Consider the following 13,397-nt stretch of genomic DNA (forward strand, 5'->3'; position numbering starts at 1 on the left):
TACTTCCTGAAATTTGATCACATAATGACCATAATGACCTAATTTGACGTAATTATGACATAATGAATTGATGTTTTTTGGCTAAAACGAAGAATCACATAATACCTATATATTTCACACAAAAAGTTACTAATAAAGGTTTCTTATCAATATTTAAGTGTTATAAGACTTCTGTTGTCAAAGGCCGACGCAAAAACGTCAAAAGTTTGTTTTATCTGACCATTACCAACTCAGCCAGATCAATTCGGTCCAAACCTTGATCAACTTACTTGGAACAAATCCTGGTCAACTCGGGCCAACACTCCTGTCTTGGTCGAACTATTTCGTCTCTTCTTTTTTGCACAGATTCCCCTGTCATTGTCGATATCCGTTGGCCCCTTGCGGTCGGAGTCAAACCGTGCACTTAACTTCTTTCCATGCAGTTGTGTCCGCTATGATGGCACTCCCTATTCCAAACGATCCAATATATGGTTTAAAGGTATACGTGTATTGTTACATGGAGATACTTCAAATTTGCCTTAGTCTGGGCTTTTGTTGCCTGATTGGTGTTTTGCTCATGTAGCAGATTGGTATTTTGCTCATACAATACAGCTTCTAAAAACACCGGATATAAGTTACCATGTACGTGGATAACGGTGAACAACCGATATGTGTATACATGGAGATACTTCGATTTTACCTAATAGTCTAGGTTTTTGTTGCTTGTAAATTGTCTCATATTTATTCCCTACAAAATAAACATAGAAAAAAACAGCAGTTGACAGTTTCCGAAGAACGAATCTACAAAAACAGATCAATTAACAGACAACTACTATTGTAAGACTACTACTGCACAACCAATCAATGAACAGCATCCAATTTGTGCATTTGCATAATTTTGGTGTGAGAAGTATAAATTTTTGCCCCCGTCTCTATATGTGGTACTCAGTTTCACCTTAACAAACACTGTTTTTACTGAACGATCTGTATTAAAGCGTTTTACGTGGTAATCTCTCCAAGTATCCTTATATATCAGTTATAACCTTGTAATATTACTTGTATCATAGACTCAGAAAATCATAGATACTAGTAGTAACGACTGCTTTCATAGAGTAACGCAGGTCGTACAACTGCGAGTCTAGTTTGTAAACACAGATCGCCTCTGTAGTCAAATGATATCCGTAAGAACAAACCTCATGTATCGGTTAACGTAATGCTGTTGTTATATATTGTATTGTCACCAAAGCTAGCTGTTGAAATAGCCTCCGGCTAGTTGGGTAGCCCTGGCTGTATCTCTCTATACAGCAGAATAATTCAAATCAAAATCTCTATATGCGATTGAAAATATCCAACTATAAAGTTGACTGTTTCCTTTTACCTCAGGTGAGTCAACACCATGAGGCTGTTCGTCTGTATGCTGCTTGTGACGATGGTTTTCACCGCAGTGCTTATTGACCACTCGGAGGGCTTCATAGTGTTTGCTAGGCGCCGTCGATCTAAGCTGGAAAATGAAGAGCTGCCGGGGTACGAGAAAGAAACGAGGTCCCTCATGGAAATCCTGAAAGACCTGTTGGATGACGTGGATGAGCAGCTTGACGCACGTGCACAGGAGGTACGGGATCCAGAGGAGCAAGAAGGTAAGAAATCTCACGTTTTGCTTTTTTTTTACCATGTACTGTAAATATACATAAGGGTCATTGCACAAGAAAACCAGGCAGAGGCCGGAAGATGGAGTCGGCCAAATACTTTGTATGTGTGAAAGATATGTACAACTATGAACAGCCTTCTTGTTAAAAACCCTCCATGTATTTTTCGTTATGACGGTCTGGGATCCCCCTCAGAGACCCTCTAAAATCCAACAATTTATGGCTGAAAATTACTGAAATTTCAAAGGCAATGCTGAAATATCTGATTGTATGCTTATTTTCAGACGCCCTGATGCGACGCTGACCCCTGTACCCGGCATGGCAGCCTACCGGATCAACGGAAGACCGGCGTTTCCAGTGATGACCAAAAAATAAACACTGGGTTGACAAATAAAAGTCATGAAAACGTTGAGTATTATTTGTGCAGTGTGACTTATTTCTAAGAACTTGTGATATCGCTGGCCTTGTGTTCGTAGTTATGATCGAAGTCGTAGGAATAAAGTAGAGTGGCAGGATTGGAATGTGACAGGAAGAGAAGGCCAAAAGACTTGCACATTGACAGGAAGTAGAATTCCGTATGTGTGGGTGTGTGTGTGTGTGGTCACTGTGTGTGTGAGTTTGTGTGTGTGTGTGTGAAGCCATGCAGTGGGTCTATTAACCTCCATGATCCAACGATAAAACAGAATAAACAAGTTACCTGAAAGTGTCATGCATGCAGGCTTATTTTTCATGTAATTCGAGTTTTTCTTCAGTTTTTACTCGCAAGGTGCATGGAATCTTGGTAGACTTGCTGACGTCAAACTTGTCTTTCTTGTCTAAACTAGTACTATCTATGGTGGTTCGAGGTTTGTAACTGTTGCTAATTTCACTAGGAAGGTCTGAACAAAATAACGGAGATGCCACGGTCTCCCACACCAAACAATCCAATATTAATATACCTTTATCATGTGAATTTCACTTGCAACTCAAGTGTTGCTGAAATTATTGAACCCAAGGTACGCGGAGTGAAAATAAAGGTATACACCAAGTACTGAGCAGTGTGGAAAAATTAAGTGTGTCGATCCTTACTCCCTTTTGAATAAATCGGCGACAATGGGGACCACTATTTAACAAAAATATAGATGTTTTCATGTACATATCAAAGAGTAGTAGTGGCGGCTCCCACTATAGATTTTTTTACATCAAAACTTGGTATTAAAAAAAAAACACATAAACACAGAAATCATCGGACGTCAGAGACTTTACAAATTCTTTATTTGAAGGTCCTCATCAAAAATGATCCAAAACATAATCTCAAGAAATATATATGCAGATAGTTTTCTGTCCTCAGGGTCTGGGCAGTCGTAGTCGCTGTTGTCTGTGTCTCCTAGAAAAGAAAGAAACCGGTAAGGATCTGTAACACATGAAAACTACTGCCGAAAACATTCAAAGAAGGACAGGTGAATATTTGTGCGTTCAAAGATTTTATAATTAGTTAAGATATAATGGCATTAACTGATTAAAACATGTTTTCCTTTTCGGTAACGCTAGTTCACATTTATCCATAGGGTGACCTTTATCCGTTGTCTTTAAAAACAGCACATTTAGGAGTATTAAGTCTGCTGACAGCGGTTTCAAATTTGCAATATTTTGACAATGCTCCGATTTGAAACCACCGTCCGTCAACTTCATATCCCTAAATAAGTTTTTTCTTACAAACAACTAATATAGGTTACCCTCGGATAAAGGTGAACCAGCGTTACACACTCAAGCAAGATCGAACAACGATCGAAGTAAAGTACAATGCAGCATTTAGTGAACAACAAACGTATGAAGCTCTCTCCAACCACATGACTGTGTGTGTAAACGTAAAAAAAAGTGTAAATGGAGTCCTATCTATATATGTCCTAGGCACCTCAAAGCATGGTCATTTGATCCTAATACTATGGAAAATAGCTTAATTATTAAGATATACATTTTGGTCTAAAATGGTCCCAAATAAATCATTTTTAAAGCAGTATGTCTTTCATGCCTTTCATCCCGCTTTAGTACGGCGCACATAAAGAGCTGCGCGAGGACATGGGAAGGGCTGATGCTTTTTTGCGAAACATTTACGTGGGTCCGTAAGGTGTACGCAGTGACACTCACTTTAAAGAACAATTAATGATAAAGGCTTCAATCCTAAACGAACTATTGTATTCAGTGTCTGAAGCTAAGATCAACATTACGTACATTACAATCTTATATATTCATTTCTTCTCATTGTTCAGTTCATTGTACATTTGAAAATTATTCTGGGTTGAATCTGGAAAAATGACTTTTTGCCCTTTGGCATGGCAACACGGCAATCGGAAATCCTAGAGCCCTAACCCATACCGCTTCGTACACTGTTTCAGTTCCTTTCACAATATACATGTAGCAACACTGAGAACGTGTATGAAGTGATTATGGCTTTATTTCAATGCACGTTGTGGTGAAGCTTGTACGCATGAAGCGCCGTCTGGCGCCGCTTTGGGTACTGCAGCTCCAGTACACCTGCCTCATGATTAGCATAACAAAGGCTGCCGTGAGTCGCCATCACGCGACTAACCCGGAAGTCAGGCACGGTTTCACAACTAAAAGAGGAACTTCTTTTTCTTGCCGGTTTCTCCGGACAACAGAACTTCGCAAAATTCACAAAAGAACACCTTAAGGTAAGTCAGGTAAGTTTTGTGCGGCAGGTATATAGGTCATGGGATTCATATACGGTTCCTTCTTAGCTCGAGTGTAAACTTCCAACCTAACGTTCCTTAAAGTTTAATATTAAAGTGCCGTACCCAACGCATCTTAATGTCAGCATTGGGCAATAATTCTCTCCTAAGGATCCTGTAAGGGGGTAACCTTGTGATTGACATCAGTTTGATGAGTTTGATCAAAGAAATTTGAAGCTAAGTGAAATATTGTTGTTATTGTTATTGTTATTGGGTGGGCCGACTACTCACTCTTTGCAGCCAGGGGCTGAATTGCGAGGAGCTTACAATAGGCGGGGCTAAATCGCAAGGGTCTGGAGCGAGCTGCCATTCGGCGCCACTCAGGTGACCTCAATACGACTGTCGCAAGTGTCTGGAGCGAGCTGCCATTCGGCGCCACTCAGGTGACCTCAATACGACAGTAATTGCCCCAGGTGCGGCCAAGGTACTGTAGGTTTTGAACCGCTCACACAGCACCATCGCACATGTGGCGGGTTCTTTAACGTGCCCGGGGTGTGGCTCTCCCCAGACACAGGACCTCCATTTAACGTCCTATCCGAGGGACGATATTTTGCTGCGCGCGTGCATGTCTGTGCCTCGCTGCGCTTCATAGCCACCACCCCACCCCTGCCCCCGTCCAAAACACGCCACAGGTGTTCTACAGAGTCTGTGCAAACTTCAGACAATGTTGTAAACTTGGACTCTCATGTTACACCCGGGATGGATGAGTTGTGTTGCGATATCAATCATTAAGTTTTTCTATTGATGACAAGAAAAGATTTAATGACATTGAAACTTATGAAAGCAAAGCTTCTTTGATTCATGCAGTATTACATAATCACCTCCCTCCCTACCATCCAAAACTCACTAAAGGTGTTTTTATTCAGTACATGTACAACCGTTAGATGTTGGCCAGCTTGACTCTAACTTATATAAAACAGAATCCAAAATAATAAAGGAAAATCTATTTTATTCCCTTTTTTTCGACCTGAAAATCAGAAAACGCAGTGCGAAATTTTATGAAAATCAAGCCATATTGGATTAGAATGCAATTTTTCAAGACACTCAAGTCCTGGGAATAATGACTTGTGGGGGCGATTGCCCCGTACAAAGTCTGAATTGTCCAGTCGTGTCGTCTTGATTTCACAAGAGTGAAGGATACTTGGGGGCGATCGCCCTGTCTGTAGTCCGGGGCGATCGCCCTGTTGGTAGCTTTGGGTGGTCGCCCTGCCTGTAGTTGGGGGCGATCGCCCTGTGAGTACTTGGGGGCGATCGCCCTGCTGGTAGTTGGGGGCGATCGCCCTGCTAATAGTTAGTTAGGGGCGATCGCCCTGACGGTAGCTCGGGGCGATCGCCCTTTCAGTACTTGGGGGCGATCTCCCTGCTAGTAGTTTGGGGCGATCGCCCTGTCAGTACTTCATACCTGTGGTTGGGGCATGCCGGTAGGTTTGCTCGGTCGACCTGCCAGTAGCTGGGATAAAGTTTAAATATAAGGATGCAAATATATTGAGCATGCAATCACACTCACACACACATACATACGCAAATTACGCACTCTTAGTCCATTGCAATTAGGTGTATTGATTGGCAAGGAAAAGGGGAAACTATACAACTGAAGACGTAAAACTACTGGTTACAATACAAATGGTGCAATGTATAGAGCTAGAAGGATGGACCCTTTACAGTTCATATTTAGCTTGATTATACTTGTCATGGCTAATCATCGGTTGTATTTTCAGCAACTCCCTTGTTGAGCATTTGTCAGCAAAGTATTTCAAGCTATTCGTTTGTTACTGATAGCTCTAATTACAAGTTCTAAATCTACATGGCCCTTATCAAACGATTCAAGTTCAGCTTGTGCTCGATACAATTCGATGCGCAAATGTTTGCGGTATAAACTCAGTGGTTAAACATGAACACGAGAGAAAGAACAATCAGAGACTACTGGTAACATATGTGGCATCACAACTTCACGACATCTGGGAATACACATTGTATTACAAATTACAAATATCATATGGCAGTACCCTAGCGCAATATGAATAAGCCATTGAATGTATTGTTCGTGGACAAATGTAGTCAAACCGCAATCACATGTACTTGTCGTAATATAAAGGTTGCAATGTGGACGGTTTAGACAGTGCGCGAGAACGGGGCATCGATCGTAGTGGGGATGAATCTTGCTGCACGGGGTGTCGGTCTATGCAAAAGGTTCCAATTCCTTTTAAACGGCGCTCAAGACGGCACATCGTCAGCGACCGCACGTTTTGATCAAATGGCATCTTTGATGCAACCCACTGGAAGATCACAGTTCCCCTCTTTGTTTGACGTGGAAGTGTGACAGTTGCAAGCGCCTCCGCAGTCACATGTCTCCTCGCCATGAAGAGTCGAATCACCAGCTCCTTGTCTGGAATGGGCGTTGTTCTGAAAATTGAAGGGAAAAAATGCATCTTTTGTAACTGACAATGAATTTGTACTATCCAACTTAAGCTTCGTAAGGCTAGTTTCAAAGGATGTGTGAAACTGAGCGGCTGAATTTCGGCACAACAACGATCTGTTGAGAAACGTGGGCGCTAAGACATCGGGACCATTATTGTCATGAATACATAACCACAATCCCCTAAACATTAAATGTGCTAATATGGTGAAATAAATGCCAATATCACGTTAAAAATTATCCAGTTTTAATTCACTGACAATGCTTAGGTTGTCTTTAGGTACTAGAGTCATTGTTTATGATTCTGATGCGGAGACAATGATCCCATGAATTAGTGCGCAGTAAGTGAAGTGAAGTACTTGATGAAAGTGAGCCGTTTTCAATGCGTGCTAATGAGGGGGGCGTGACGGCACGCGCCAACACCACGGGGTCCGCACTTCAGTACAGCCAAGGAAATTATCGTCAATTATCTGCTACGGGTTACTCCTACGTGAAAACTGACTGGGATGATAGTTTTACAGTTTTACAACCTTTCCGAGCCAGTATCTGGGACAAACGCGGCGAGCCGCTCCAGTTCACAGTGGGGGCTTTCCCCAGAGATCACTGGAATAGACGAAGACAACGTATCGACTAGGTCAGTAGGTACTAGGTGAGTTGTGCAAAAATAACGCTTTATATTGTCTAGCTGTTATGTATATGTATATTTCGCAATAAAAATTGTGCTTAAATTAACACTTCCTGTGTCAGATTTACTTGTTTGCAACTTGGAATCTTTACCGATCGTATTGCCTTGGATTCTTTGCGGTGGCCAATGAAACTCCTCTACCAGCTAAACTCCGTCCCCAATCTTACCTATTCTTCAAGCAGACTCTACGGTGCCTTAGAAATAGAATCAAAGCTGGCAAGGGACTTAGTATAGCGGCACCAGGTGCCCGTTTGACTCCCTTTGGCCGGCTATACTCTGCCAGCTTTGATGCTATCTCTTTAGGCGCCGTAGGGTCTGCTTGGAGACTAAATCTTACCCACGCTTGCGCTTGTCACTTTGGACGGACAGAAATCGGCGTATAAAAATGTAGACAGAACTTGAACTTCTTGGCCAATGAATCTCCTCTTCCGACCTAACTTCTTCCCCAAGCTTGTGATACTATCTGAAGCCACCATAAGATCGGCTTGGAAATTAGCGCTGTCTATCGTTTTGGCATGAAAGGCGTGACGGCACGCACCGACACCAAGGTTTTCTTACTTCACTACTCTCTAAGCAGAGGTTAGGCTCATTTTTTAAAACGTTTTTTTAGTCGTTTTTATGGGGCGCTCTATTTTATATTGTATCTTGTTTTGATTAAAAATCAATAGGGGTTTATGGTTAACAATTGTCAGTCAGTCATTCTAGTCAATTGTACATGTGTACAAAAATAAAGCTTGACTGATTGATTGAAAGGTGTCAGTGCGGGCTGTAGTAATGAGGTATTTGATCCTGTGTCATAGAAACAATCTATTTTTATCCAAACTATTGATGGGGATGAAAATGAAAGCCACGATTGAAGTATATAATGCCACTCTCTACTATAAAGAAATTGTCAGGTGTGCGGAAAATACCTCTTTTGACGCTCAAATCCGTCCTCGCTGTCGACGTCACTGTTGATGGATTTGGAAGCCGTCGGTGTTGACTTGGATCGGACCGAGGTGGACTTGGGAGCCTTCGGTGTTGACTTGGAGGTGGTAGCGGTGGACGCTGAAGCAACCAGAGATGTTGCCGCTCCAACATTACCTATTGCGTATAATAGAACGGATTGTTAGTCACTGTTAAAGCACAAAAGGTAACATATGATGTTGTATCTAATATCACGATATAGCCAGACGACGTCGACCAATCAGAAGACCCTATTTCATATTGGTTATGACGCCATAACACATAGAATTGTCGGGAGCCGACTGTCTAATGAATATTGCTAGCTGTTTAATAGAAATGTATCATATATAAATAGTTATGAAAAATAAAAGCTTTTGAAATCAAGGGATGAGAAGACTGAAGAAATTATTAAGTAGATGGAAATGTTATGGCCTGAGCCTTTACTTTGGTCTCAAGGGGCATTCCACTCCAGAAGCGAGTGTTAAAGTTCCTCGGAGAATGAATTATGTACCTTGAATCAAATTTGTTTGGTCAAATTTACCACTACTTGAAGCTTTTGATTGGAATGGTTGGATTGGTTTGGAGTGTGATGAGGGTGGGGCGAAATTTGTGCTAGGAGTGAGCACAAACCCCCCATCTCACAAGATGAGCAGGTCAAAGAGAGATGAAAATTGGTAGCATTGAAGACCTTGTACCTTGCCCCCATATTTCTGCCACAAAGGACAGTCTGTTGTGTGTCTTTCTTGTGTCTCAATGATACTTAATAATTAGGGGTAAGTGAAGCTGGACAAGCGATAATTAAGTAGACGGAAATGTTATGGCCTGAGCCTTTACTTTGGTCTCAAGGGGCATTCCACTCCAGAAGCGAGTGTTATAGTTCCTCGGAGAATGAATTATTTACCTTGAATCAAATTTGTTTGGTCAAATTTACCACTACTTGAAGCTTTTTAAAGGAGGAACCTTGTAGCAAACGAGTTCTTGAATTCCTCTGAGGACCCTTCTAATTGTGTGCTGGTAAGGGACGACGTGATTACTTTTTGAGTAGATTGTGTACAAACGACATCACAACTGCCGGCGAACACGTTTCCATAATTAATTGTGGGTCACTCTTTAGTAATTTGCCCTTGTACAAAAGTAGCCTTTTTAGATAAAAGAATGGTTCATAAAAAGTGATCAAATTTCTGTATTCAAGGGGTCGCAAGGCTTCAAACATTTTGTGTACCTTCCTAAATGTCACTCTACCGCTTTCCTTAGCTTAGCGACCCTACCCTTACCATAGGCGGTAGGCCAAGGAATTGTTGTCGGATCCTCCATGCTTTTATACTGCCTGGATGATGTTACGAGTGTGGCTCTAAAGGAAGTACATGTACTCGGGATCACCCGAGCGGGTGCCGAACGTCGGCGAGTTCCGAGCGAAGGCACCCGAAGCACTAGAAGGTCGCCGACCAGCGAGCGGGATCACCCGAGCGGGTGCCGAACGTCGGCGAGTTCCGAGCACCCCCCAGTAAGGAGGGTTAGCTTTGCTCTAAGGGTGACCGGAAGGGCTGACGGGGGCCTTTTATGAGCGCAGCGGGGTGCCATTATCTGGTGGATCGGTGCCTTTGAATTGGCTCGAGTGCCAGTTTCGTTGATTTTGGCACCACTGTACTGTATTTCCTCTTTGTTGCAAAACAACAACAACAACAATTCCGAGGCCTATTGCCCATGCCCTTACTGGCCTTTATTGTGAAATTGTGTCCGACGTCGGTCACCTGTTTTGGCGCCGCCATTTTACGTTGGCCTTCTGTCAACTTCTTATACTTTAGTGCCCATATTTCCATATCACCTGGATGGCAATATAACCCCGTATCCGGTATGACAGATAAAACCACGTCCTGTATTAACCACGCAGCCTCTTTATACATAGATACGTAGATAAGATCTACACGACAGGGGTGAGGACCAGGACCACTTGTGGCTATCAGGAGGATGACCTTGGGGTCAATAGCTTTGCACAGCGTGCGTTTTCTCAAGGGCTTGCCTTATGAAAAATCACTTAGCTTCTTCTCAGTCATCTATGGGTATCTGTCTCTGTACCTGTAAAGTCTTTAAGGTTTGTTCACAGCTGTGCCCATATTCAAGTCCATATGAGTTACATATTTGTAAGAGGGGAAAGGTCCCCAATTTGTTATTAGGAATTGCTACCGAGAGTCTATAAAAATGTATGACGGAGGAAAAAGGAGTGGGGACACGCCCCATCTCCCGCACACATAGGGGACTGCTTACTTACTGGAGAGCCACAGACACGTGTCCGCTCTCGTGACACATGATTCACAGGGTCCCAAAACTATTTTGTCTCACCACTCCCCTACTAGCAAGCCCAATGCACTATGTATCCGATTCCATAAGCATCACAAGTGATATTCTATAAACTGAAAAAAAAAACTTTTTCCCTTAAACATCAAAGGTTATCAAATATGCGTGGATATTGGTGCGAACCAACTTACTAGTCAAAGGGGGTCTTTTACATCCATCTCTCAAAATGTAACACTTACACGGTATTTAGACACAGTTTTCTATACAATCATTATGTAAATTTGCAGGCTTCACACGTTGAACAGTGACAGGCGATCTGAAAACAGTAACCCCGCCCTAACCTAACGAAAACAACACATCATAAGTAGAAACAAAGTGATGTAAAACAAATTGGTAATTTCGCCCTTCCTATACATATATACATTTTTTTGTATTTTTGTCTTGCTTGTGTACGATTTATTTTGTCAGATAACAAGTCTTCAAATTCACAACGGTGGATCAAAGTTTAAAACAACTTTTTCCCCGCACAAGTTTGAATGTGCCCTAAGGGTGAGGGGGTCAATGTTCCTAAGCACAGTCTAACTGACCGATGAGCGATGAATGACTTTTAATCATGCTCTTTTTCCTTGATTCTACTATATTTTAATCACTCAGATGTCGGATCGAAAGTTATGTCCCTTGCCAGCGGCAGCAGATGACAAAGAAAGGCTAGGGTAGGCAGCTTTTTTATGCTAGGGTAGGTCATCTGATGTAGCCTGAGTTAATTTACCGGGGTGAATTATCTGTCCGTATTTTGGCCTGGCAAGCTGAATGGCACCCTCTGTTTGAACGCCTGTGGTGTATCCATATCAGCAGGATCATCGATCCCAGAAATAGCTACTCTCCAAGCAGAGGTTAGGTTCCGGCTGTTTTGTTTTTGTAGTCGTTTTTATTGGGGTTATTAGGTTTTGACAATACAAGATACCATACAAAATAGAAAACCTGATAAAAACGACTAAAAAAACGTTTAAAAAAAACAGTCGGAGCCTAACCTCTGCTTGAAGGGTAAGAAATGGCTACGCTTGAGTATTCTTCAAGCAGATGTTCGGCCCCAGCTGTTTTTGACTAGCCTGGATTACTGTACACCCCAACTCCTGAGCTCTAGGGCCAACATGCCCACACGGAAATTCTACAGCCGGCCCCGAGCTACACTCTGATACTGAAGTCTGGCCTGGGTCTGGTATCCAGGCTGTTTTTTTTAGTGTTTAGGCGTTTTGTCGAGCTTTCCATTTTGTTAAGTTTTCTTTATGTCCGATCAAATATTTTTGAGATCGGGCTGGGGTGTGGTGTGGTATCCAGGCTAATTTTTTTAGGGGTAGCGAGTGTAAGGAGCCCCGGTAGAATACGGATGGTACCCAGGCTATTCTGCGCCGTCAATTTACGAAATATTGATGTAGATGCGTTTAATGCATGTAATGCGTTTTAATGACTTACATAATATTGCTAAGGTTGCCTTTAATGGTTGATATATGGCAGCTCACCTTCACGACGATCGTGAGCTCCAGTGTTTTTCGTTTTCGTGGGTGTATCTTGCTGAATGGTCCAAACGCGTCCAGATCATATTACTTGTCACGAAACTGATCAGACGTCACACATCCACGAAACTTCTGGCAGAAAAGGTTCTCATCCACAAGGAATCTCTTGACTTTGACGATATCCTGTGAAAATAACACTTCGCCAATATCTACTCCAGAGGTTAACTGGAGTTCACCAACTAACTCCACGTAATAGAACCCATCGTAAAGATGGCTTTTCTATATATAGAATAATTCAACATCACATACAGAAAGACGGCATTCTTACAACAAATACATACAAGTAATTACGAAGCACGATTTGACAAAAAATAGCTTTAAAACGCATACTTACTTGTATTGCGACTGTATCGTCTTTGGTCGACTTTGGTCAACTATACGATAGTCAATGCCAGCAATGTTAGCCTTAACCTCGCCATCTTCAACTTCAAACCACCACTGTCGGTCTGTGCTGTTGTGTAGGCGCGGCTTCGCCATCGATGTTGGTGCACTCTGACGAAAGGCTATGTACTCGGAAACTTCGAGCGAAAACTTTCTGGTATTTATTGACGAGCACTAGGCAGCACGCATCTGGATCATGTGGACCGCAAACGCAGCTCCGCTTGGAGTGAGTCACGGCCTTATCTCTCCCATCGGTCCGTCAGGTCCGTGTGTACCGGCTGGCGATATCATTGTGCGGAGACACGGCTAATTAACACGAGGGCGATATCCGCCATACACGAGTTTCCGAGAAGCTGTCATTACTAACTATATCGGTTCTTTTTGCTCTTTTGTTGTAAAAAAAAATCCTTTCCGCTCTTTACTCGCGGAAAACTAGCCAAAAAGAACTGCCCAGTACGGCAGACATGATAATTTGCATCAAAGAATACTCTCCAAGCAGAGATTAGGCTTCGGTTGTTTTTTGACGTCTTTGCTACTTGAAGGCATTGATTATTTCTTGTCCTTGTCTGAGATGACTCAGTTAGGAGTGGGTACCTCCACCAATTTATCAGCCATTTTGTACATCAAGTCCGGATTTTTTCCATTGCACTGTTTTCAATTTGGTGATAGAACTCTAGTGGCGGATAGTATTTCGAAAACATCCAAGTTCAAAGGCTAATAAATGGGCCTCTGTGTTGCAAAACTACG

At 42.4% G+C, this 13,397-nt stretch overlaps 2 long non-coding RNA genes across 2 annotated transcripts; one reads left to right on the top strand and one right to left on the bottom strand.

Moving 5' to 3' along the window:
* Positions 1-225: 225 nt before the first annotated feature.
* Positions 226-2,037, top strand: LOC118415353. Its single transcript, XR_004831111.1, has 2 exons — positions 226-1,616; positions 1,910-2,037. It is a non-coding gene; the product is annotated as an uncharacterized LOC118415353 (long non-coding RNA).
* Positions 2,038-5,818: 3,781 nt separating this feature from the next.
* On the bottom strand, positions 5,819-12,468 carry LOC118415354. The gene is made up of 3 exons (XR_004831112.1): positions 12,216-12,468; positions 8,367-8,538; positions 5,819-6,757 (listed from the first exon to the last, which is right to left on the bottom strand). It is a non-coding gene; the product is annotated as an uncharacterized LOC118415354 (long non-coding RNA).
* Positions 12,469-13,397: the final 929 nt, after the last annotated feature.

Source organism: Branchiostoma floridae, chromosome 5 (genome assembly GCF_000003815.2).
Source record: "Branchiostoma floridae strain S238N-H82 chromosome 5, Bfl_VNyyK, whole genome shotgun sequence".
Lineage (NCBI taxonomy): Eukaryota > Metazoa > Chordata > Leptocardii > Amphioxiformes > Branchiostomatidae > Branchiostoma > Branchiostoma floridae.